The following is a 26,109-nucleotide window of genomic DNA, read 5'->3' as shown; positions in this document are numbered from 1 at the left end:
TTTGTGAAAGCAATGCTGTTAGAATAGCAGCCCTTGTCCAAGAGAGTCTTCTGGAAACGTGTGGGTATCATGCAATTACACCCCAAATGCATGTGCTCACGCTGCATTGGTGGGAAAGGACTGAAGATTTCACCTGAAGATATTGGGGTGGTGGCCTTTTTTATGGGATCAGCATCTGGGCAGTGTAGGCTACGGAGAAATGAGAGCTTTTGGTGTAGAGGTAAGCACTCTCTAGACAAGGAGCTAGTACTGAGAACCTTCAGCTCTGGAAATAGCTTATTCTTTCTTGTGGAACTGTCTGAAATGGAAAGCATTATGATCCTGACTGTTTAAAGCTACAATTACTTGGCAACTGATTGATAACACCCTTCTTGCCCCATACCTCCAGCCAAGAAATTTGGGGAAACACTGAGTGACTTGCTTAAGACTGCTCCCTGTAAGACTGTGGCACAGGGACAGAGTGTGAAAAGGACAAGGTTGGATTGTCCTCATGCAAAGCCAGAAAGTTTTGGGCTCCAGGCTAAACAAGCATTTGCTGAAGGGAGCAGCAATGGCTGTAAATGCCTGGAGCAGGCAGGTCTGCATCAGAAGAAGCCTGACTCTGTGATGGGAACTGACTGCCGGGGAAAAAGTCTTCCAGGGGCCTGCCTTGATACACCCTTTCCCAATTAATTTTTCCCATTCTTCCCAGTGGCGTGGCAGGAATATAGGGCACAATGTCTCGATGGGTGTTGGAAATGAAAAGGAACTCTTATTTCTGAACGTTTGTCCTGGTAAAGCAATGAGATAACTCCTGTCAACAGAGTGCAGGCACCAAGCTCCACCAATTTTTGTTTAAACCTGCCACTGCTGTCGTCTGACACATAACCCAGGAGGAGAGTGGCTGCACAGCAAGCCACAGGCTTGCACAATATTCAAGGCTGAAGCTATGTCATCCAATCCCTGTGTCAGTCCATGTTACATCCCAAGAGGCTGCCAGCATAGTTTGACAAATCATATCAGAAGTTGGCAAATGTAGTTCAGTCCTTTTAGCCAGTCTTTCATAAAACAGACTGCATAAAATGCAAGCTGTTTCTTAAAAGGGCCATTTTGGATATTTCAGAGGAATTTTTAAGTTCCAAGCAGTCACCTGATAATCCCTGTCCTCCATCAGCTGTCACCCTGGTAGCTGTCACCCTGATAGAAAATTTTTTAAAATACATTAACAGATATTAATTGGCTCTTCCAAGTTCTTTAGTGAGTTTAGGGCAACTTGGGCATCAAGACTGGCCAGCAATAGCTTGTGCACTTAATCTTAAGAACTAGCTGCATTGCAGGGAAAACAGCTTAATTGCATGTGGTCTATGAAAACCTTACTGCTTGAGCTTTCAGTTTCCAGTTTTGATAAATGCCTCCTTTTTCTTGAATGGGAACTGGAAGAACAAGCACCTTCAAACTTCTTTGGCTGTTATATTATTTCTGCTTCTTGCCAGGGATGACTTTACTGAGGACAGAGGGGTGTTGAAGGGCATCCTGCTCCTTTTTTGGCAGTGCAGCTGCACTGTGGCCAGAGGCTGCTAATATGGCTCCTAATGTGGTCATACAGATTCCATCCTACCCATCCTGGCTCCCTTCAGGTTATCAGTCCCTGATTTTTTAGCATCTCTTCAGACTAAGTTTTGTCAAAAGCAGAGACTGCAGCTGATGGTTGAAATGATCCTTGCTAGCAACAAAAGGAAGAAATAGGAGAATTTATGGTTGCCTTTCATCACAGGGGAAGGAAAAAACCTTTTTTTCTGAGGACCCTCAGCTGGTCTCAGCTTGTTCTAACTATGAAGTCTGCATTTCATTTTTTTTTTTTTTCCCAGTCCTTAGGAAAACAGAATGACTGTCACCATAAATGTTCCAAAAATATCCAGGCAGATCACTGGACTGCTCCAGGGAGGCAGTAAGGTCACTGCAGGAGATGACAAACCAAGCTCAGATCACAGCAGATCCAAGGTCAGGGCTGCCAAGAAGGGCTGTCTCATTGCTTGCAGAATGCTCACAATTTACAGGTGCTAATCCAAACTTTGGGAAAGTAGCTTGTCCTTCAACTACATAGGAGGAGATACAAGGAGTGAAAAAATACCCAGTCTGTTGCTTTCATTTAGGTAATCTCTGATCTTGTGTTTATCTTCCAAAAAGATCACCTGAAAAGAAGTCACCAGTGACTTGTGGTCATTGTGGCTTTGTGCTGTGCTTTTTCCCCCTTTCCCTGCCCTTGTCATTCTTCTTTTCCTTGCATAAGTTGGAAAAGAAGGTTTGTCCTCAAATGAACTCCAATGTCAGCTTGTAACTCTAGTTCTTGTCAACTTCATCTTTGCATTGATTCATAGCAGCTGGTAAATTGAGATACTTTTATAATTCCTAGATCTAGATGCTATATATGAAACCAGTTTGTAATGACATTTTCATGTATTATTATCTCTGTTGGGAGAAGAGTTGCTTTCCATATTGTCAGTTCTACTTTTTAAGAAAGATAGATTTATGCATGCAGAAAAACACTTGAAAATTATCATAAAACCTGTGAAGGGAGAGATGAAGAAGACAGGAAGGACTTTTAGCTTTTGTATTTGCCCAGAAAATGTTTTGGGTTTTGTTTTGTATGCAATGAGCAATGGGGAGGGTCCCCATTTAGACATTTTGAGTGATGTGTCAAGTCATGGGCAGCCTGACAGAGGTATTGAGTGGAGATGTCGCTCTGAGTGTGTCCCACATGAACAAACTGCCTCCACAGAATCAGGAGGAAGATGGTGCAATGCCATGTGGTCTCCCAGTGATCTTCCATGTACTGTTTTGCTGCACTGTTGGGCAGCAAGTTTTGTATGTGGGACCTTCGGCCCCACTGAAGGAATTGCCTTGGAGTTCTGTGTGGTGAGACATTTGCATTTCCTAACCAGGCTGGGAAGATGAGAACTGTAGGATTCAATTGATGGCCTTTGGAGAGCTTGAAAGCATGAGACTCCCTCTGGAGTCAGTGGAGAAGAGCGTGTCTGGGCAGGAACCATGGAGGAAAGTTTTCATGGTGATGCTTGGTCTCCTTTTCCCCATAACTGGAGGGAATGTAATGGATGAAGACATAGGAACTGACTCTCACTTTTGTACTCAGGTTGCAAGAATCTTTGTCTTCATGCTCTGACCTAGCCTTCTGCTTGGGAAGACAAGCCCCCAGTGCTCCAGGGTTGACAGGTCCTTAATCAATGCGCTGAACCTCACCTGTCCCCAGAAGCTGCACCTGCCCTCAACTGTTGGCATAAGCAAAGTTCAGCAATCATACATTACCCAAAGAAAGCATCACATTCTGCATCATGGATTCAGGCTTGCTTTGCTTTATGGGGGTTACTTTGTCATGACCCTATCTTGTCACTGTGCAGCCCCAGCTTTCTTGTAGCATCTTCAGACACTGAGAGGGATGTAGTAAGAATTTCCTGGAGCTTCCTCTTCTACAGAGTGAACATCAGTTTATCACACAGGAAGTTTGTTGAAGGGAATAACAGTGCATATATATTTAGAAGGAGGGCACTTTGACAGATTTCACCAAAGTGACTAATTGCTTCTGCTAGAGGACTGTGAGACATTGGCACCAGTGGTTTCTGAAACTCTGCTGGTACCTGGTGTTGACAGCTAATGAATGAGGATGGTGCTGAACAAGGATGTAAACATAAAAAGATGGCTAGTTAAACTTCATCATGGTATAAAAGAGGGAGAGAAAACAGAAGAGTGCTTCAGAAATGTCAAAGGACAAAAATGTGCAGAGAAACATGACTGTCTAGTGCCCAGGATTGCAATAAATCAAGTGATAAAATGCACAGATACTGTGTCATTAATATGAGGCTCCAAGTGCTTTATATCATTTTAATTATTAGCTCAAAGAATTGTTGTAAGTAAGAGAAGTGATATCAGCCTTTCATAGTCCAAATAGACTGGAGAATTCAAACTTCTTTTTGTCACTTTAAGGAAGAGAGAGAGAGATAATAGACATAGATTTTTAACTTACCTTTTTTAAAGAAGTTATAGATGCCCCATCCCTGGAAGTGTCCAAGACCAGTTTGGATGGGACACTGAACCACGTGGTCTAAGGGAAGATGTCCCTGCCCATGGAAGGGGTGTTTGAACTGCATGACTTTTAAGTCCCTACAAAGCCAAATAAGTCTATTACATGAATATACAAAATCCCATTTTCCTGAAAGCGGGAGAAATGAAATTAGCAAAACCATCCCTACTTTCTGTCCAAGATTCACCCCAGTTCTTAACGTGAAAGTTCTTAATGTTGCCTCCAGGAAGAACTCTTGGACTCATCTGCGTGATCCTTCACTTTTTTATGCTCCCAGATTTTTTCCCTTGACTCCTTGCTTTGCCTCTTACTGGAACAGTCATAGAATCATAGAATTGTAGAATGGTTTGGGCTGGAGGGGACCTTTAAAGGTCATTAGTCCAATCCCCTTGCCATGAGCAGGGACATTTTCAAATAAATTGCTAAGAGCCTTGTCCAGCCTGATATTGAATGTTTTCAGGGATGGGGACCTACCACCTCTTTGGAAACCTGACAGAAGAACCTAGTTTTTCATTACCCTCTTGTAAAAAACTTCTTCCTAATATCCAGTCTTAACCTACCCTCTTTCAGTTTAAAGCACCCCCCCACATCATATCATGACACACCCATATAAAACATTCCTCTCCAGCTCTCCTGCAGGCTGTTTTTGATGCTGAAAGGACACAATAAGAGCTCCATGGAGATTTCTTTTCTGCAGACTGAATAGCCCCAATTCTCTCAGCCCATCCTCACAGGAAAGGTGCCCCAGCCCTCTGATAGTCTTTGTGGTCCTCCTTTGGACTAACTGGTATGAGCAGCCTGTGATGAGAGTCACTCCAAATCCACTTCAATGTACCTCTTCTGTTTCATAAAATGAAATATTTAGGGTGGAACTGTTACTGCTTTTCATTTTTATTTCTATAAGGAACTTAGCTGTTCCTACCAGTAGCCTACAAATGGAAAGTTAACCAAGACCCTAAATTTCTTATCTGGGTCAGTTGATTTACTAAATGCACAGATTACCTGAAAATTTTTTGGGCTTTGAGTGGCTTGGACAGGTACCTCAGAAATCAGGATGTCAGTCTTTGGAAGACCCTTATTCCCCAGCTATACATTTTTCCATTCTTCACATTTCAGCACACAGCTAGCTAGCCAGCAGGGATTCCTGGATAGTGCTGGAAGATTTCTCTACGTCTCCTCCAGACCATTTTTTTTCTTTTTTTTTCTCCCAGAAGCGTTCAGATACAGCTCTTCTAGTCTTTTCCTGTGCTCTTTGCCTCCTCTAGAAAATGAGGTCAAGAGGCACTACAAACACCACCCAGCAGGTTCAGAAAGCACAGAGTTCTTACACATCCCTGTAATCATTCAGAAGACCAGCATAAGACAACTAAAATGGAGCCCAAGAAGATCCTGGTGCTGCAACACCTTGGTGTAAAGGCTTTGACATCAGCAAGAGATTTACTTTCTACAGGCCTGAAGGGATGCTGCTTTGCCCCCTCCTTCAAGGCAGCATTGAGGTCCAGCTGACTTTGTACTAGTGAATCATCTGTGTGCTCCCAAAGGGCAATTTCAGCTAAATCAGATGTGATGAACAATTTTTAGGAATGACAAAAATCTGTATTTCCTAGGGATAATGTCCTTATCTGAATGACAGTCACAAGGGGACCAAGTCTTAAAAGAGGGATGAGACTCTGCTAGGTTACTTTTCCACCAAACATTGTCAGACACTCACCTTGCACAAGGGAAGGCACTTTAGAATTCAGTACAGGGAGATAAATAATGTATTAAATAATGTATTTTCCCTTCTGAAGCCACTGCTATGCCCATTAAACCAGAAATCTTCCCAGCACATGGGTCTCAGTCTGATCAGTTATTTGACTTAGCACGGCCTCTGGGCGCACAATGCACAAAGTGGAATCTTTGCCCAAATGCTGTTTTCAGGGTGCCCCATATCTCAGACCTGCACATTTTTTGAGTGCAGCTGAGCAGCTGCCTAAACGAATGCAAATGAGATGCTAATTAAGCAGGAATAGGAGAACTTGCCTGTTTTCTTTGTTCAAGTTCAGAAGCAGGTGATCTACTTTACCTCGGTGATGCCTTGGCGCTTTCTTAATTCTTTGTACCCTACCCTGTAATGAAATGACTGGGACTACAAGCTCAGCACCTGTGAAAATATGTGTGGCATTACACAAATATGGACCAATTATTTTTAAAACCCGTCACTGAGTGCCTATCAAGGAGCTTTCTGACAGCAGCCGTGTTGTTTAGGAAAGGGTTTTGTGGCACAATAATTATGTCAAGTTGTCCCAGCTCTGTGGAGACACAGCATACAGAAATGGCTTTGACTGTGCTTCAGAAATGCAGCTTGTCATGTTCCCCTTCCCAGCAGCACTTCCCAAGGGTGCTGGAATGGGAGGGAGGTGACAGTGAAATGCTGGTGCTGGTGTCAGGGCACAACCCACACTGAGCTAATACCCGTGGTGGTGTCATCCACAGTGCCAGGAGAAGCCATATGATTAATTATGAAGTAATGACAGGGCATTTCACTGTTCAGAGGTGTTTGTTTGGGTGTAACAACATAGTGATTTTTAAAAAAACCTACTTTTCTCACTCTGTCAGGGCTTGCATGGGAATGAGACTTAGGAAGAAGACGTCACACCAGTTTTTGCCTGCTGAGAGCTCATAAACAGCACAAGCAGATGGAGGGCAGCAAACAGCAGAGACCTGTGCAGGGTCTGAAGGATCCACTTCCACAGACACACCTGCAGAGCCTGGTTCTTTTTGGGTAGCAGGGCATCCCTCTATATTTTGTGGCAGGGGCTGTAAGACTTCCTGCTGTGCCGATTGCCCTCCCAAGATTTCCATCGATTCCTGGCAGCAGGCAGGCAGAGGCAGCTGCATTTCAGCCTGGGCTCAGCAGAGGAGCAGCGGCTCCTGCAGCGAGCCAAGGCTGCTCCTGCAGCTCTCTTGCGAGCCCTAGTGATGGCAGGACCTGCCTGCAGAAAGATGGGTCTGAAAACACAGCCCTGCTCTCACAGGCAGCCCTTGCTAGGAAAAACAGGAAAATGTTTCATTCCTATGCTAAGCAGGCTTCTCTTTCCATCCTTCTCTTCCCCGAGGAGACTGAAGCACAAGTGAACATCACCGTCCTCCACAACGGTTTGCAGAGCGGAGAGACTTGTGTTGTGTTTGTCCCTAAGAGATAAGAGGGGGCCAAGACAGAAATAAAAAAGGGAAGGAAATGCTAGTTGAAATAAGAATGGATAGCTCTTCCTCTGACACCCCAAATCCCAAGACACTTGCATTCTGGAGTTGTGGACCTTGTAGCAGAGCCATTTAGTCCTCCTTCCACCAAGAGCACTTGCTTTCATCCCATGGTGAATGGCTGTGTGGAGCAAGGACAAGCTCCCAGCTGCTGTCTGGAATGGGTGCTGCTGCTGTCTGCAGTTCCCAGCTGGAAACCTGACTTTCTACTAGACCTCAGAGTGGAAGAAATGTGTTATGAGGTTGGTTTGCTCTGTACAGTTTTTTCTTGCTTTAAAACACGGGCTCACTTTAGCCATTTGAAATTGGGATGCTGAATATTGATACACACACACAGGTACCCCAGGTGGCTTTTTTCTCAAGTAATGTTTTTATAAGTGCAATTTTGCTTTCCATAAAAGTCAGGTTTAATGAAAAAAGAAACCAATGGGTGGTTCATATCCAAGTTCATATCTACAGGTAGATGGTGAGAGGGAAAGCAGAATATGTGGCACGTTTCTTAACTCAGCAGCTATCTGATGTACTGTGTCTGGATTAGGGCAGAATTACTTCTTGATCTGAGATCCATAGTGAGTGATGGGCAGACAATGTTAAGGAGTGCATCTGTCTGATTCGTGCTCCTAGTGAAGGTGCCTCTGTCCTAAACACTTCAAATCAAAAGACAGTTTGTTTAGCTCTTCAAACCCAGCAGCTGTCTCTCATTAAGTGAATTGCTGAGAGCTGTCAGGATATTGTTTCTGGACTTTTTGAACAACTGACATTTAATTCAGACTTTCTCTCTCCCATCTGATGAAACTGGAATGAGTATGACAGATGAGGAACAGAAACCAGAATCAGGCAAAGTTCTGAAAATATGTGTGTACATACAAACATATCCTGCTACTTTTATATCAATCTTTGGGAGTTATTTTACATTTTCCACATTTTGCTTGACATGAAATGGGTCCACTTAGAAACAAAATTTGTACTTGATGGTGTGAGTTTTGGTCTTGTGTAGTATTGACTTTTATATTTATGTTTATCATAGTATCCTGGAATAAATTAAGTTGGAAAAGCCCTCCAATACCATCAAGTCCAACTGTTAACCCAGCACTGCTAAATCTGCCACTAAACCATGTCCTTAACCACCACACTCAGAAATCTTTTAAATGCCTCCATGGATGCTGAGTGAATCACTTCCTTGGGCAGCTTGTCCCAATGCTTGACAACAGTTAGGGGAAGAAATTTGTCCTAATATCCAACCTCAACCTCCCCTGGTGCAAACTGCAAGCTATTTCCTCTTATCCTATCTCTTGTTACCTGGGAGAAGAGACTGACCCCCACCTGAGTACAGCCTCCTTCCAGGAGTTGTAGAGAGTGATGAGGTTCCCCCTGAGCCTCCTTTTCTCCAGGCTGAACACCCCCAGCTCCCTCAGCTGCTCCTCAGACTTGTGCTCCAGCCCCTTCTCCAACTCCATTGTCCTCCTCTGTCCATGTTCCAGCCCCTCAATGCCTTTCCTGCAGTGAGGTGCCCAAAACTGGACACAGGAATTGAGGTGTGGCCTCAGCAGTGCCCAGCACAGGGGGACAATCCCTGCCCTGGCCCTGCTGCCCACACCATTGCAGACAGGTGCCATTGACCTTCTTGGCTATCCTGGGCACACCCTGGCTCGTGTTCAGCTGCTCTTGACCAGCACCTCCAGGTCATTTTCTTCTGGGCAGCTTTCCAGCCTCCTGCCCCCAGCCTGGACCACTGCATGGAGTTGTTGAAACCCAAGGGTAGGACCTGGCACTTGGTCTTGTTGAACCTCACACCATTGATCCAGCCCATTGATCCAGCCTGTCCAGATCCCTCTGCAGAGTCTCCCCACCGCCCAGCAGATCAGCACTCCCACTCAACTTGGTGTCATCTGCACACTGACTGAGAGTGCCCTCTCATCCAGATCATTGATAAAGACATTAAATAGAATTATCTGCAGTACTGAGCCCTGGGGAGCACCCCTGGTGACTGACCAGCAGCTGGATTTACCTCCACTCACCGCCCCTCTCTGAGGCTGACCATCCAGCAAGCAGTGCAGCAATCCAAGCCATGGGAAGCCAGTTCCACCAGGAGAATACTGTGGAAAACAGTGTCAAAGGTCTCACTAAAGCCAGGGTAGGCAACATTCACAGCCTTTCCCTTATCTACATGGAGGGTCATTCTGTCACAGAGAAGCTTCAGTTAGCTATTATCACAATGAGACAAAACCCCTCAAACATTTCTATATATTTCTACAGTAATAAGTGAGGTCAACATTTGAAAAAAAGAAAGTATTCTGAATATGATAAACCTCTAAGTCTTTAAAGATATAGAAATTTTCCATCTGGCTATTACTGAGTCTGAAAAGGCAGATTTTCATGAGGAACTTTCAGAACTGATAAGTCTGAAAGTTTAGAATTTCCACCTTGTTCTGAGCCAGATTCTTTCTTCATTGCCAGTGTCTGGCCTAGCTGTAGAAATAGAGCAACAAATCTGTTCTTCCTGGATTTCTAATTGCCACAGTCTTCTAAAAAGCTGTCTGGCAAGGGTACTGGATTTATCTTCAGGAGTGAAATGTGAGTAGTTTGGAGACAAAACAGTAGAACAAAGGCCTCATTTCTTCTTTTAATACAGGCAGCAAGAGGTTTCCCACCTTTTTAAATAAAAAGAAGGAAAGCTGGATCTATATAAAACTCTGGCTATGTTTTATCTAGGCTTACACACAAGTGTCCAGACAGACAGCTTATCATTCCAGGAAAAATCACCCAGTTTACTCCAAAATGAATGTGAACAGAGAATCAAAGAGACAAAAATATCAACTTCACCATCTGTCAAAATGATCCATTTTGTTGCCATGACCATACTGTGCCTTACCCTGTCATAATCCAGCTGCTGGTTCAAATCACTCATCTGAGATGCTCAAAATAATTTATAGACATTCATTTTGTCTCTCAGAACCTGTATGTGGAGAGCATAAGGTGACAGACAGAATGAGAGCAGAGAAATGCTAAGTTCTCAAAGGTTTTTGCCTTCTCATCCCTTAAATCCATGGAGGGAATGCTTGGTCTTGGATCCCAGATGTGCTTTCCAGATGATCACCTTCTCATTACAGGGGCACACTCTCCTTCAGCTCATGTGAGTTGTGTTCAGCCCACAGTACCCCAGCTAAAAATCTGCTCAGGTTCTCAATCCTATCTCCAATAGCTAGAAATCAAAGGGCAATTCAAACAGTCCAGGAGATTCTGGGTGAGGCACCCCTTTGTCCTGCCTGGTCCCACAGGGGTGACAGATCCTGCAACAGCCTGAGGGGCTCAGTCAGGCCCCTGTCAGCCCTTGGAGAACCAGCTGCAGGCTTATTTTAATAGAAGAAAAATAAATACAATGAAAATTTCCTCCCTCCTGCCAAAAGTTGTACCTTTGTCTGGGTAAAATGTTTCCCTGAAATGATACATAACATGACTGAAAATACCCAACTGCCAGTGCTATTTAAGATCTACAAAAACATTTAACACATAAATAATAACACAAATACTTAAGATCTAATGAGGCATGCTTTTTGCTTTCCTGGTAATTTCATAAAATCAACTCAAAAGTCCTCATAACTGCCAAAAAAGTGTTTTAGAGATGAGAAAACTCATGAATTACATCTGTTAAAAAGCCCACTTTAAGGATAAAAAGTGACTTTTATCTTTTTCTGGAGGATATTGAATACTTGAGTTGTCATAGCAAAATCTGCAGTTATACCATAAATAAAAAGCCTACAAACACAAATGTTCACTTGCATATCTATAGAGAAGAGAGAGGATGAACATAACAACACTTACCAATTTGTAAATGTCCTACAGAGATGTGCAGGGCAGTGCCACCTGCCTGGTGGCTGATTTGAAGGTGAGAGGCACAAGTCCTTGTTCTTTATTCCTTGCTGCAAAACAAACCTAGGAACTCATGAAAAATAGCAACAGAATTAATATTAGCAAGTAGCATGAAGGTCTGCTTATAAAGCCAGCCTACAGTTTAAAATAATTGTTGGCTCCATTCCTCTGCTGGGATTCATATTCCACGAAGTTTAAGTCTGTCAGAAGAAGTTTGATTTGTTGAATCACAGTTTATTGTACAAAACCCAGAGTTTCTTTCAAAACATGAAGCCTTGTCTCAACTACTCGTGTTATCATCCATTCTTTTGGCTATCCATTGGCACAAGGTTTTATGTGCTCATAATAGGCTGTTTCATGCATTTCCAAGATGCTCTGCTCTGCACCATTAGGACTGGATAAATTTTTAACTTTTTCATATTTCACCCAGCAGTTTTGGGTGGGTTCTTTGATGGCTAACCCAGAACTTTTTTTTTCCCCCTTCAAATGTGAGTTATTTTGGAGCTCTGCATTTTTCCTACCTTCCCTCTGAGCCAGGTTTTCTCTAACAAACAGATGGCTGCTAAAAAACAGGGAGGACTTTAGGTGGTCTTTATGACTAATATTTTAGTAGAATGGTACAGTTTCTTTTTAGATGATCAAATAGAGATTATGTTAGGATACAGAAAACATGCAATTAACTAAAAAACAGTGACTGAAAGTATAACCTTGTGTTTTAAAAATTTTTTTCATTTCAATCGGCTGCTTATAGCTGGAACAAGAGCAAAGGACTTAATAGCACATGTTTTTAAATCTTGATCTTGTTCATAAAGTACGGCCTTTTACAGTTTCACTCAACAAATACACTGAACCAAGTAGTCTTCTGAAGCCATATTTGTAAATTAATCAGGAATAACATGCTGTGAACCAGTCTGAGATGTGAGAGCTACTGTGTAAATCCACTGACTGAAACAGCAAAAGAATGCTGATTCTGCAAGTAGATATCCACAGCTTCATGTGAAGGCTGCAAATCAGTTTAATAACCCTCCCTGGCACGGGTAGTGCCTCAGTGCAGCATCTAGCAGCTGCCTGAATGGGATCTGTGGCCAGCTGGTCAGTCCTATAAGTGGGCAAAGTAACACGGAAAATACTAAAGTGCTAGAAGGATGGAAGCGTAAAATGAACAGATGGGATATAGTCATTCCACCTCAGTGGAAGATTCAAGACAGAAACAAAACAATAAACTAAACAAAATTGCTCTTTGGAGTTCTAAATTAATCTTGTTCTGCCAGATTTCTGAACATAAAGACTATACTCCTACAATATACCTGTTTTGAAAAAACCGAACACAAACCAAAGGTGAGATTTCAAGAACTGGTAATTTTAATCTGCGTGGTTAAGATTAATGGATCTGTCATTTATTTATATAGCACCCCATATTTTTAGTTTAACATTCCAAATATTCTTTTAGAATACTTACAAGGAAAAATAAAGTACAATTAATATTTGTGATTGTGGTGGGTGACATCAGGCGCCCACAAAAATTGCTCTGTCACTCCCCTCCTCAGCTGGACAGGGGAGAGAAAAGAGAACAAAAGGGTCACCTGTTCCATCATGAACAAAAAGACTTGATTTGGGGGAATTAATTTCATTTATAACCAATCAGATCAGACCAGGATAATAAGAAATAAAACCAAATTTCAAAACACCTTCCCCCCACTTTTATTTGTAGAGATGACTCACTACATGAAATTTTGGCATAGGTTTTCTGTTATTTTTTTAGAGATACACACACCTCTTTCCTGCTCTGAAAAAATAAATTGTGAGGTTAGATACTGCTCTGCTGTGTCATTGCACTTTCATATGATTCAAATTCACAACAAGGCTGCTGATTGACTACAGGACTATAGAGAAATTTACGTGCTCTTAGGATACCAAGGACCAGCAAACAAAGATTTAGATACATCCTCAACAGTGCATGCACAGAATGTCTCCGGGCATTCCCGAAGGATGAGCACAGGAGGCAGTCCCCAACCCTTTCTGAGGCAGCCACATGGAAAGAGAGCTCTCCTTAGAGCTACCAAAATCCTGATCATTGGCTCATTAAGGCTGGAAGGGACCTTTGAGATGGCCAAGTCTGACACTTGACCAAACACCACCATAGCAACTAGACCATGGCCCGTGTGCCACATCGAATCCAAGGGACAAAGGAACAGCCATTTCCCTGATCCTGCTGGCCACATTATCCCTGATACACAGACTGGGGTGTCACTGACCTGCCACTGACAGGGGCACATGCTGGCTTGTCTTCAGCTGCTGTCAACCAACACCCAGGTCCTTTTCTGCTGGGCAGCTCTCCAGCCCCTCTGCCCCCAGCCTGGAGCACTGCGGGGGTTGTTGTGACCCAAGGGCAGGACCTGGTACTTAGCCTTGTTGAATATCACACAAGTGACCTCAAATCATCAATCCAGCCTGTCAAGATCCCACTGCAGAGCCTTCCTACTCTCCAGCAGATCAATACTCTCATCCAGCTTGGTGTCATCTGTCAGCTTGACCCTCTCACCCAGATCATCAGTCAAGGTATTAAACAGAGCTTACCCCACTGCTGAGCCCTGGGGAACACTGCTGGCTGCTGTCTGCCAGCTGGGTGTAACTCCATCCACCACCCCTATCTGGGCCTGGCCATCCAGCCAGTTTTTAACCCAGCCAAGAGTGCAGCAGCCCAAGCCATGGCCTGCCAGCTTCTCCAGGAGAAAGACATGGGAAACAGGATAAAAGGATTTCCTGGAGTCCAGGTAGGTTAATCCACAGCTTTTCCCTCATCTGCGTGGTGGGTCACCTGATCATAGAAGGACATCAATTAGGACCTGATTTTTTTTAAACTTGCGCATTTTGGGCCTGATTCCCTGGTTATGCTGTATGACAGCACCAAGATGATCTGCTCCATAAGCCTCCTGGGCACGGAGCTTAGGCTGAGAGGACTGTAGCTCCCCAGATCTTCCTTCCAGCCATTCCCGTAGATGGGTGTGACATTTGCTGACCTCCAGCCAACTGGAACCTCCCACTGAGCCAGGACTGCTGATAAATGATGGAGAGTGGCTTTGTCAGCTCCTCCACAGCTCCCATTCTCTTGGGTGGATCCCAGCCAGCCCCACAGACTTGTGAGTGTCTAAATGGCTCAGCAGGACACCAACTACTTCCTCCTGGATTAAAGGGGGTCTAGACTTCTCCCCATTCCTGACTACCAGCTCAGGGTACTGCTTGTGCTGAGGATATCAGTCTTATTGTTGAAGACTGAGGCAAAGAAGGCATTAAATACTCCAGCCTTGTCCTTCTCCTCGGTGACAATAGAGATATTCCTTAGCCCTCCTTTTCTTGATGATGTATTTATAAAACACTTTATTATCTTTCACAGCAGTGCTTAGACTGAGTTCTAGCTGAGCTTTCACATTTCTAATTTTTTCTCTACATGACCTAGCATCTTTGAATTCTTTCTGAGTTGCCTGCCTCTTCTTCTGAAGCTCATAAACTCTCATAAGATCCCTTCCACACATTCCAGGAGCTCCCTAGACTGCCTCCTCTCTGCTGTGTTGAGTTTCCAGCAAACATCTGACAAGCTAAAGTTTCCCACAAGAACAGGGACCAGAGATCATGCCTGCCACTTATAGAATACCTTGATTGCACCTTCACTGGGATCAAATCTTCTGGAGAATAAACTTACCCACTGATACCCCTCATTTCCCTGCACAGCTGGGTTATGCAGCAAGCTCAAGAAACCACTGAATTAGAGCCCTGCAAGGGGCTGCTCTATGAGCTGGAAGTATCAATTGTATGGGACAACATGGATTTCACTCTGAAACCCATTTATTTTTTTGAGCAATGACTGCTTCAGTTGAAATCTGCAAACTGTCAGCTTTCCTGGAGGAGTCTCTGTCTTGGATGTGCTTTATCTTATCATTTTCCATGAGATGTGTTCTACTGTGATAGTACAAGTGTTATCTTGAGAACAGTGTTCTGTGGGTGCTCTCTTGCAAACTGAATTTTCCTCATCCTCAGTTCTACTGTCACTTAGCAACCAAGAGGATTATCAGTGAAATTCTAAATATTATCTTGTCAAGGACGTCAAAATGAAAAATACGTAATTAAGTTGCTGGGGAAAATACCACCTTTCCTTTTGGTTTTGTGTTTGTTTGTTTTATTTGTTTGGGGTTTTTTTGTTTGCCTTGCTTCAGCAAGTAGAAGATAAGCAAAAAAATTGCTAGTCATAGTGAATTTATACTGCAGTCTAAGGATCTGGAAGATATCTCCAGGAATGTATGCATTTTAATACTCTTTAAGTCAAAAATAGTCCAAAGAGACATTGAGGTGGATCTACTGGAGACAGAACTATGGCTTAGTGTAATATCACCAGTAATATCCTTCTGATGTGGTGATTTAATCAAATACTTTGTGCACAGAGGTCAGTGACACTTCAGCTACCAAAAATGTTATGTAGAGGACACTAAAAGATTAGGTCTGTGAAAGAATTTTGGAGGGTATAATAGCACGCAAGGAGTTTGGACAAGGGCTTGGAAGAATTGTGTCCAACTGTCTTAAACCATCATTATTGCCTTGTGATTTGACTTCCTGGATTACCCAGGCCACAGATTATCACTCAGCAATTCTGTTTAATGCCCATAACAGAGTTAAAAAATATCTTTTCAGAGAGGCAGAGTGTCACAGAGGATGCATTTAAACGGAGATGGCTATTTAATCAGGTTGTAAAGAAAGGTTTTCAATGCTTGATTATCCATAAAAATGTTGCTTTATTTCCAGTCAGAATTTTCCCAACTTAAAAAAAGACTGAATTCTGTCCTTTTCTGATAAACAATATTTATAGAGGTCATCTTTTCCTCATGGAAGCATTTATATTCTGTCATCAATTTATCTTCTCACTGTGATTTTTATTAAGTTTCTCTATCAATCTTTTTTAGTCTTTCTCCCTAGCGCTATCTCCAGCCTCTCCCTACACTGTTTTTGAACCTTTGTTTCTTGGAAACTAAAGAAAAGGAACAAGAAAAATCCCCAAAATTTGCAGTGGGTGGAAGCCATTGTTCTTCAAATGGAAGTCTTAGCACTGAGCTCAGCATCCTACACTGAGTTCCTCAGGCAGAGGTAAATACTTTAGACCTTTTCCTGATTAGCATTTCCTTTCCGCAGCTGGGAATGGGGCTTGGTCTTTTCAGTGATTTATTATAAAAAGAGTCAGTGTTCATCTGGTTACCCTCAGGGAACTCTGAGCTGCCTTTTTCAAACACACAGTTCTTTATTATGAAAGTGCAACTGAACCTCATTGTGCCTGTGTTAAATAACACCTTGCAGGAGTTCAGCTTGCAGATGTTCTAGATCACACTATAGGACTAATGGTAGCTTTGAGAAACTTATCAAGTTTTGGGTCATTCTGCAACTTTACTCTTTACCATTTTATAATTTCTCCTGGCTAATAAATAATAGAATGGACTTCAGTAGGTCATCCAAACTGTCCTGCTGACCACAGGCAATTTTAAAGAAAAGCCCCAAGCAAGTGAGGTTCATGGCTGCTCTGTCTTCTGACTGAAGACACCCCAGCTTCCCAGTCAGCAGCACACAAGGGCAGGGGAAGCTCTGGCCAGCACTTCCCTCTGTCCATCCTCAATTCTTGGCACAGGTTATCAAGTATGTGCTTACACTTGGAGGTGGCTTCAGTGCCTGTCTCCAGCAAGGTCTCAGCTCCTGCATTTGAAGATGGAGACCTTCAGTGACCTCATGGCAGCTCAGTTGTCCCCTGGGATTCTGTTGGGATGGATGAGAAAATTTAAGACAGAGAAAATTTAAGCAGCTCCCTCAAGATACAGCTCCTGTATCTCAGAAAGCAGCAGCTCAAGCAGACAAAGCTTTCCATGAGAGGAGATAGTTGATATCACAGTTGCTGATATCACGACAGAGAGTTGTGCAGGGGCACGGCAGCCCTAGGCCATGCAACTGAAATTGATCTTAATGTTTCCTACAGAAATCCATGTGGTGAAGGGCAACTGGCTCTGATAGAGTTGTTTCTTATTAAATAGGGAAAAAATGAACAGGCAAAACCATCTTGGAGCATATCTGTAGTTCAGGATAATATTAAGTAAAGAAAAAGCAAAAGAAGTCTTTTATTTCCATTTTCAATTGCATTAATAGCAGTTAAGCTACCTTCAGAGGCCCTGAGGCCCCTGAGAAGAAAATGTTTCTGTCTCCTTTCTGCAGGCTGGGATCCAAAAGGCACAGAGATAAGCTGACTTGGGGGTGTCACACAATTGTCATTAAGTTGTGGAAAGACCCTCAGGTGTCTGACTTTCATTTCTCTGCTCTGCTCAGGTCTGACTTTCATTTCTCTGCACTGCTGAATAGATAATTCCTTCATTTATTCAGAAAATGCACAGATTTGCTGTCACCAGCAAATGATTCATTTCATCTCCTATTTGTAGCCACATACATGATAAAATTAATCTTTATACAAGAATTCATGGGACAATGTCTACTCATGTGTAAAATGATATCATAGTAGCAACAGGTTTCCAACATATTTTCCTGATTTCTTGCCACTAAAGGCTTGGCTGTCACTTATTCTCCACTTGCTTTCTTGTTCCTGCTGCCTGACTGAGATTCTTGTCGCACTAATCAGGAAAAAAGACCATGCTGACAAATTTCCAGGATCTCTGGCTAAAATGTTGCTGGATTATCCCAAGCTAAATCAAGTACCAACCTGGATTCTTCTTGGGGTGCAGCTGGTATAAAAGGGATATGCAGCATTAAGCAATATTTGAAGTCTACCAGCTGCACACCCCTTTGCTTTGATCTGATCTTCTCACTTTTGGTTTTTTGTGCCTTCAGAAGCCTGTGAACTATTCTGAACTCCTTTCTGCTTTGGAGTTTTTTCAATGTGACGGATTATTCCTGGCTGGGTACCAGGTGCCCACCAAAGCAGCTCAGCCACTCCCCTCCTCAGATGGACAAGATAGAGAAAAATAAGGCAAAAGTCTCGTGGGTGCAGATAAGGGCAGGGAAAGACAACTGAACAGTTACTGTCATGGGCACTGACTTGGTCTGTTAAATTAGTCTAATTTATTACCAGCCAAAGCAGGATAATGAGAAATACAACCAAATCTTAAAACCCTTTCTCCCCAGCCCTTCCTTCTTTCTTGGGCTCAATTTCACCACTGATTTTCTCTACCTCCTCCCTGCCAACAGCACCTGGGGACAAGGAGTGGGGATTGAGGTCAGTTCATCACATATTGTCTCTGCTGCTCCTTCCTTCTCTGGAGGACTCCTCACACTCCTCTCCTGCTCCAGTGTGGGGTCTCTGCCATGGGACACTCCTGCAGTTCTTCCCTAAGTGCTCCAATGTGGATCCCTTCCATGGGGTGCAGTCCTTCAGGAACAGGCTGCTCCAGCAAGGATCCCCCGTGGGGTCACAAGTCTTGCCAGCAAACCTGCTCCAGCCTGGGCTGCTCTCTCCACAGAGCCCCCGAAGAAGGATCAGTAGTGAAACACACCACAGCATTACAAGGTAGCAACAGAGCCACTTTAACCCTTTGCCCATTCATGTCTTTCCACTATTTACTGATTCTGATGGGTTTCTGTCCTTTGTGTGAAGTTGTATTTCCTCGTCCTCTTAGTAATTTTTGGGAGCTCCTAAGACCTCCACAGGTCTACAAATCCTGGAAGACCATGATTAGCCATCAGGTACTAAATACTTATCACATAAAAACCGACTCAAATAATGTGTGTGCCATCCTACTGATTGCCTAAATTAACTCCTACAGTGAAATGAGAAGACAAAATTCTGTGGCTGTTGCTCTTTTCACAGCATGACAAATACACAGTGAAACAGCAGCACAGGGGCAGATATCAATAATATTACAGATAAAGGGACACGGCAAATGGTGAGGGGTCCATGTGCAGGGGTGATCCTTAACCCTGTTTATATGGCAGTGCATTTTCCCTAGGATGGCCCCTCTGCCTCCAACCAGGACTTCCAAAATATGGTGAGAGGTAAAAATTTCCTTCCTGTGAGGACAGTTTGGTACCTTTTCCTTCTCTTTCAGTCCGTGTTCCTGTACTGCTTGTGATGTTGAAAGCCAGGGTGGGAATTCTAACCTTCTCTTTATATGCATTTATGAAATATGAAATAAATTAAAATCATCACTTCTGTGCCATTGGCTGAGGCTCACAAATTGCCTGAATGGTGCCCTCATTTTCAGCAGCATCAGTGAAAGGAAGCAATATGACAGCTCATAAACTGTTTCCATCCCTTTTTGGTAGTGGCTGAACAACAAAGAAAGAGCAACTTATGTTGTCACATTAAACATTTTGTTCAGTATTTAAACATCAAGGCCTAAATTTTTAACACGGTGCAGAAATCTTCAGCTGTGTGCCTCCTGTGAAAAGTAGGCATGGAGCTAAATCCCACCACACCACATTTAATATTTATCCCTAAAGGGTCCTTCTGCTGCTGAAGAGATTTGAGCACATGGCACTTGCTCAGGCTTTTGAATGCACTTCAGTATCACCTAGCTGATTATGCAGTTTGCAAAGAGCATATTAACTTTATGCCTTGCAGTGCATATGGAGGGGAGGGGGAAGCAAAATCGTTGTGCTAGGCTGCAGGCAACAAGAAATGTTTGTAGGATTTAAAAGATAATCAGAGTTAATCAATCCAGCCTAAATAATTTAATATACTAATCTGACAGGGCTAGATAAAAGATCAAGGAACTAACAGAGCCCATTTATTTACCATCCCATATTTTTAGATCTTGGCCATAAAACAGGTTTCTATTTCTGCTATCTTTAATTTAAGTTCCTCTTTGTGCCTATGCAACCTCTGTCCTCAGGTTTTCATCAAATCTGTGAAGAGGCAATGGCACACACTTGTTCCATGCTAAAATGTTTGAATCAGTTGCAAAATGGTCCCTGACTGGGACCAGTGGTCTGGATTGGGATGAGCTGAGACCCTGAATGGTCTCTTACCTGGGGAAAGTTGTGTCTGTATTGCTCACAGTGTGCTTTCCCCTCTGCACTTCCTGCACAGCACAATTCTCTTGGGGGAGGAAAACCCACAGCCCCTGCTGTCCCCCAGACTGCTGGGACAGGGAGGAAGAAAAGGCTGCTGCCCTGCATGGAGACTCTGCGCCCTGTGCCGCAGTGCTGGGAGGGGAGCAGCGGATGGAGGGTCAGGAGTGCCCCTGGCAAGGGGCAGGATTGCCCTGGGGCACTCAGGGGGGTCAGGGGAGGCTGTGTGCTGCTGTCCCACCATGCAGTTTGTGGGTGCTCCCACAGGTTCCTTTGTCCTACAGATAAATGGTGTGAGAAGGGTTTCGACCACCCATTTCCCATCCTGTGCTTTCCTTCCCCAGACTGCTGGATGAAAAACCCTCATGGTCATGGGATGCTTCCCTGGGCACACCTCAGGTGCAAGCTCACAGTATGGACTATTTACAAGTCTGGTCTTAAAGCTGAATTCAGCAGAGCAGGCACAGTCCACTGCCTCATATTGTGAAAGATCCCATGGGAAGCTTTGCCCAGTTTTTCTCTCCTTGGAAGAAATGTTGTTTCAAACAATTATTGGCCTGTGCTTTTGAGGCCACATCCAGAAGGAATCAGATGACGAATGAAGACTTGTGAAGGAAGTTTTACAGGACTACAGCTGATTAATAAGATAAAATAGTTAAAACAGTATGAGGGTTATTACCTAGTAACTAGCTGAGCTAGTGATTTATCAGTTAAGAAATTCAGGATATAAAAATTTCATAATCTGATTAGGATTATCTGTGGATTGTTAAATGATATTTAATGGAAACTCTGAGACAGACTTTATAATTCTGGTGAATTTTCAGTATAAAAATATAAAAGTAACAAACATTGAGGCATAGTGGGGGGAGGCATTTAGTGGATCCACTTATCACAGAGTATCCAACCAGGATATTTCAGGGTATGGATACTTCATCATTACACCTATAATATTTTAAGACATATGACATAATGAATATATGATTCCTATGTGACCCTCAAAATGAGCAATTTTAAGTTTTACATGAATAAATATACAAGTTTTTTGTCTCGTGGATGTGTCCAATCCAAAATGCCAAGGAAGTATTACAATTGCAATGTCAGATACTGGGTGAGTTTCCCACACAAGGGAGTCTGTTGGGCTTGTCCCTCAGTGCAGGGTGCTTACAGGAGGATAAGGTGGGAAGGGGAGGGATGATCCCACATGGAGATTCCAGAAGACTTTCTTCCTTCCTCCTGACTTATTTCCATAGGTTGGCTATGCCTGAAAGCCAGGTCAGCCTCTCCATCTTGAGGTGGAGCCACGAGACTTTCAAGACATACAACTAATCTTTCAGTCTGACTCTATTATGTATCTGATAAAAATCTGATAAAATACTATTATCTTTATCTTCAGTAGCAATGCTTGCAGCAATGAATAAAAAGGAATATGAGCTGCAGTCTGCTGCTATGGTAGAGACCTGATATGGGATCTTTCAAATAATGAATAAAAAGCAGTGGGAATCAGATTTAACCTCTGCAGCTGCAAATTTTTAATCACTGCTCATAACTGTGTAACATGCTTTATTTAATTTTGCTTATGATGTTTCTTATGTGCTCCCCTTAGCAACTGGCAGAAGGAATAGGATATGGTGCTGTACATCCAACTGTGTTAGAGCTTTACTGGGCATTTGCAGGTACATTTGTCATTTCTGAGAGCACCACTTTGCTTTGGGGCAGCACAAAGAGCAGCACCCCTGCAAAACCCTGCAGGAACCTGCATGAAGGCAGCAAAGGGTGGGCTGCTGTGGAGGATGGGCTGGCTGAAGCTGGAATAATTTGATGGAGGATATTGCCAAAGTTTCATTGTTCTGCAGTTGCCTCCCTGCAATGGCAAAAGGCTGAGGAATAATAATGGAGTGAAAGAAAAAATAAACAATGCAAAACTACCTCTGCGGAAAAAAAAAAAAAAAAAGTATGAAACTGGAGAGCAAAATCCCCCATTAAATTAACTTCTGAATTTTAATTTTTGTGGTTGGATTGAGTATTTTGACTCATCCATATGCACTGAAAGTTGCTTGCTGAAGCCCTCAAAAGTACTCTGAAGAAGTGATCATGATACATTGCAAATCCTCCTTTGCTCCTGCCTTGTTTTGCACAGGAAATAAGTTGCTGCATTCTTTCTGGCATGTGGCATTTCACAGGGGTGTGTGGAAAATAAGTCAGAATTAAAAGTAATTTAAAAAGATCTTATATAGTGGTATGTAGCTAAAACCCTATGTTTTACATTAATTGGCTCTTGTTACTTTTAGCTAAAATCAACCACATAATCTGTAGAGAATAATATTGTGATTTCCTCTGCAAGTTGAAAAGGTGTGACCTAAGGAAGTTCTCTGAAAGCCACCAGAAACTGAAAGCACGGCAGAAATTTAGATAGATGGTTACTTTCAAGCCACTTTTTAATTTGTAAGGTGCTGTTCTCTGCAAAGGAGGTGTGATAGCTGTGTCAAAAAGGTTGGCCATCAAACACAAGGGAGGAAGCAGCTCTGACATGTGATGAAAGCCTCTTGACCAAAAACATCAGTTGGAGCTGCAGCAAAAATTAAGAAAACCTCTAGTTGCAATATCTTCTCTTTGGGTTGCTGGTTGGAGATGTGGAAAATTGTTAGGGAGGCAATGAAAAATTCAACCCTTAAGGGAATAAGGAAACTGCAAATTTAAAAGCTAATTGGGTCAAAGCTCTAGTGAAATAATGTTTCTTGGGTTCTGTAACTATTTAATAAAATTAAATGTCCATTTTAAACCAAATTACTTTATTTTTATTTGTTTTACATGAGTTTTTAACAATAAACCTAAACCAAGGAAGGTTGTACTGCAATCACCTGCTAAAATTGCCATCCAATGTTAATTTCTTATTTTGTTAAAGGTGTTTACATTGACTGTAACAGCTTGTTATTGCCACCAAGTGTAAATACTTTAGGGTACTTGCCTGCCTCGATGTCACTGGAGAAAAATCACAAAAGTATTTAGCTGGAAAGACCTCAATACTAAAATAGAGGCAAGTGGACTCAGACTGTGCCTGGCAACCACTACCATAGGGGCAAACAGAGAATGTGATCAAAATTGTGTTGCATGTAATGACAGGAGATAGATGTTGCTCTGATGAGGGGTTAAACTTTGACCATCTCATGTGAAACACATTTTTATCTCTATATTGCTGGCAAAAGAGTAAGTTCTTTGCTAACTCCAGCACTTATCCCCCTCCAGATGATCACAATGAACATCTGGCAGATTCATGTCTCATGAAAATGCAAAAATTTTTACTTGAAATGTTTTATTTCTCACTGTTTCTCAGCTTGTGCAAAATGATTTCGCTCAGAAGTTATATTTGCATCATTTTTTATTGCATTTGAGGCATCATTAGCCAAGTTGAGGTAGTGAATTAAAGGGCTTGCTACCAAAATTTAATATCCTGAATTTCACTTTGCACAAAACATGGATTTACATGAAGTGTTCAAGGTGCAAGTCTTCTGGATAGAACCACCATTCCTCCCCAAGAAAATACATCAGTGTACTGCCTGTGCGTGGTGTGTGAGGAGAGTTTCTGTGATGTTGCATAAGACATTGCCTTCACAAAATAATGAGGGGAAAACTGACCCTGTTTGTTCTGAAGATGTAGCAAAGTCAATCACAGTTATCTTGATTAGATGGCAAGAAGTATAATTGCTGTTGGAGTGTGACATCCTCACTGATTGCTGACTCTGTAAATGTGAGGGGTTGAAAAACACCCTGGCAGCACAGCCGCCCTTGACTCTCTGCACCTTTTCTGAAATTTTAAAGAAAATACATGGGTATGATTGGTAAACAAGTTATTAAGTTGTCATGATGCACTTCCAGCACCTTATAGAAGGTAACCAAATCATCATTAAAAGACAGATTTGTGAATCCCACCCTGTGTGAGCTGAGGGAGCAGCCCACACTCATTGATTTGTAAGGATTGGACCCAGGAGCTTTCTCCTCTGCAGGGGCCAAAACTGACATTGTAAAAGGTCAGAGGGAGCTGTCCAAGGCACAGAGCTGTGGAATTCATATCAGAGGCTGCTCCTGTGAGTAAGGCAGCAAACACCTCAGGTCACTTGCAACTTTCAACAAATCCTCTGTGATCTTTCTCAAATGAGGCTTTTCATACTTTAGCACTCCTAAAATAATACAGCTGTACCAGGAGTCTTCTGTTTTCAGTAGCACTGATGCTTGGCCTCAGAAGGGATGCAAGTTAAAGGGGATTAACTTTCATCTGGGGGTTCATATCCTGTTGTTAATGAAGAACTGCCCTCCATGGTCTTGCAGGCTGAAGTCTCGAGTCTCCCTTTAACACACCTGTTCAGATTATTTTCTTCTGTTGAGGGTCTGACAGATGTCACAAACTAAAAATCCTCCCATCCCCGGGCAGGACTTGATTAACTTTAGTCTGAGGTTATTTTTAAATCTCATTTTACACTGCTTCTTGTCAGTGGTGACAATTCATTATGATAATGAAGGTTAATAGAGAGGAACTTTATTTCCATCATTCATGAGAGATGATCTTTAATTTTCTGTCTAGAACCCTTATAAAAATTTGCATTTTCCTTGAATGGCAGACATCATATTAATAACAATTTTAGAAAGGGAGTTTCTGAGGAGAAGTACATTAATATCAGCAGCAATATTAGCCAGAAGATTAAATAAAAAATTTAGACAGTGAAAAGCAAAGCAGGAAGATAATGAATGGTTATGCCTTGAAAAATAAAAATGTCGTAGAGTTTTATCAGTACCTTTTATAGAGGCCATTAAAGAATAAGAGAAGGTAGGTAGAATGAATTTGGAAGATTTTGTGTATGAACACTAATGCCCAGCTCTCTGCAAAGGATGGAGCCAGACCTTCCACCTTGCAGTTGTCCTTGCACAGAAGAGCTGATCTCCCATCCAGGATTCAAGTTCTGATTTGCATTTACATTTCCAACAACTTCACATGGCACTTACTGCCCCCAAAATCCAAGATGGTACCAGTGGGGGAATTTATCTCACTTAGATCTGGGTGTTTGCAGTACAGACTCCTATATGGGACCATGGGATCCCCTTGTAATCAGCAGAGATCTGCTCAGGAGAGATAAAGGGGTCGGGATGTGATTGTCTTCCTGCAGGGCAGGTGCCCACATTTGACCAGCTGGGTCACAACCCAGACTCCCCTGACTCACCACTGCCTGCAAGACCACTTAAGCTGGTCAAGACAATTCTTCACAGTGCTCTCCCCTCCCTTAGCTTGCTGTGCCCACTTACACCGCAGTTCTGGGGTTTGGTGTTTTGACGGAGCAGACCTGCATCAAGACATGCAAGGCTGACATAAAGTCCAGAAGTCCTTAAGTATAATTAATTTTAACTGGTTACTTGTGGGATTAAAAACTATCAGAGTCAATTAGTACCAATGCTGGCATTTGTATTAAATTTACCAATGTTAAACATTAATCAAAATTGCTTTGTGTCTTGTTGGGGCCTATTCAAGAGACAGAAAGGCTCCAGCTGGTTTTAATGAGATAGGGCAGAAGCCTAAGATAGGCATTAAATGTGGGATTCTTTGCTATGTTCTGTTGGGAGAGTCATGGTTTATATGTCTGCCATGGAAGCCTTCTGTTGAAATAAAACTGTGTCCTCTTCAGGTACAGTCAATTGCTGATGTATCTCTCCAGAAAATGCCTGTTGTACCAGTCCTGTGAAACACAGATCCTTGGTGGGCTACTTCAGATCTTATTAGAAACCTGAGGTGCACAAATGGGCATTTGTGTGTTTAGACATAAAGATGTCTAAATAAGTATATGCAAAATTATGCAGAAACCCCTCTCACTGTAAAGAGGAGACCTATAGAC

The sequence above is a fragment of the Fringilla coelebs genome, assembly GCF_963513975.1.
Source record: "Fringilla coelebs genome assembly, chromosome: 1".
NCBI lineage: Eukaryota > Metazoa > Chordata > Aves > Passeriformes > Fringillidae > Fringilla > Fringilla coelebs.
This window is presented reverse-complemented; position numbering follows the sequence as displayed.